Raw genomic sequence first — 965 nt, 5'->3', positions numbered from 1 at the left:
AAAAAAAAAGAAGAACTAGAAAAGAACCATTTCTGAGTATCAATTTGGGCAAACAGGTACTACTAGTCCTTTAACAAGACTTTTGTTATAAGCATAATGCATGCTTAGAACAATCATTTCTTTTCATTTACAAATAAGTGTTCTTAGGTGGTTACCAGACTACCCTTGCCAATAAGAGAATGTTTAGATTCTGTCAAATCTAAGATGACCTTTTTCAGACTGTAAAGACCTTAGAACTTCACATATAAGATGAACAAACAGTTGGACAGACTTCATGTACAGGGAGGCTTGGCTAATAGTCTTTTCCAGTGTTCCATAGTTTTAGTTTGCCTGATTGTCCCCAAAATCCCTTTAATAATTCCTTCTCCTCTTTCAAATCAGTACATTCTCTACAGATCTCTCACAGTCCTCTATCTCTGTGATATCCAGCTTCCCCCATGCATGTTTTCACAAATTTGCCTACCATTGTCCTGTGAGGCTTGGAGGGTGTATTGGTCTAACTGTGCGCATACATGGTGATATGGGTGGCTACTAAACTAGGACTTCTAAGCTTGGTTCAGAACATTAGGTGTGAACCTGTTTGTTCTGTTTTTTAAGCCTTTCAGTAAAAACAAATATACAACGTAACAACAACAGAGACATCCTATGTAGAGATTATCCCCTCCTCCTTATGCCTCTGTTTTCCCCACCTAAGCCAAAAAATGTTAACCTTTAGCCGTATGTTCAGCTGGATATTTATCTTTAAAAAATTCCTATGCTGTCTATTTCCCAAGGTGCCCTTCTCAACTTTCTGACCTGCTTTTCTTCATCTTGCTATCCTTGATAGTCCAAATCCTCTACTGCCAAAGGATGAGGTAGATTCATATAGCTCTATAAATGGATTCTTGCCACATTACAATGGCAGTGAATCCAGCCTGTCAAGTCTAAAAATGTTCCAGGTTCACTATTTCAATTACAGTCTCCCC

This window comes from Meleagris gallopavo, chromosome 2, assembly GCF_000146605.3.
Source record: "Meleagris gallopavo isolate NT-WF06-2002-E0010 breed Aviagen turkey brand Nicholas breeding stock chromosome 2, Turkey_5.1, whole genome shotgun sequence".
Lineage (NCBI taxonomy): Eukaryota > Metazoa > Chordata > Aves > Galliformes > Phasianidae > Meleagris > Meleagris gallopavo.
Note: the sequence above shows the minus strand (reverse complement) of the source record.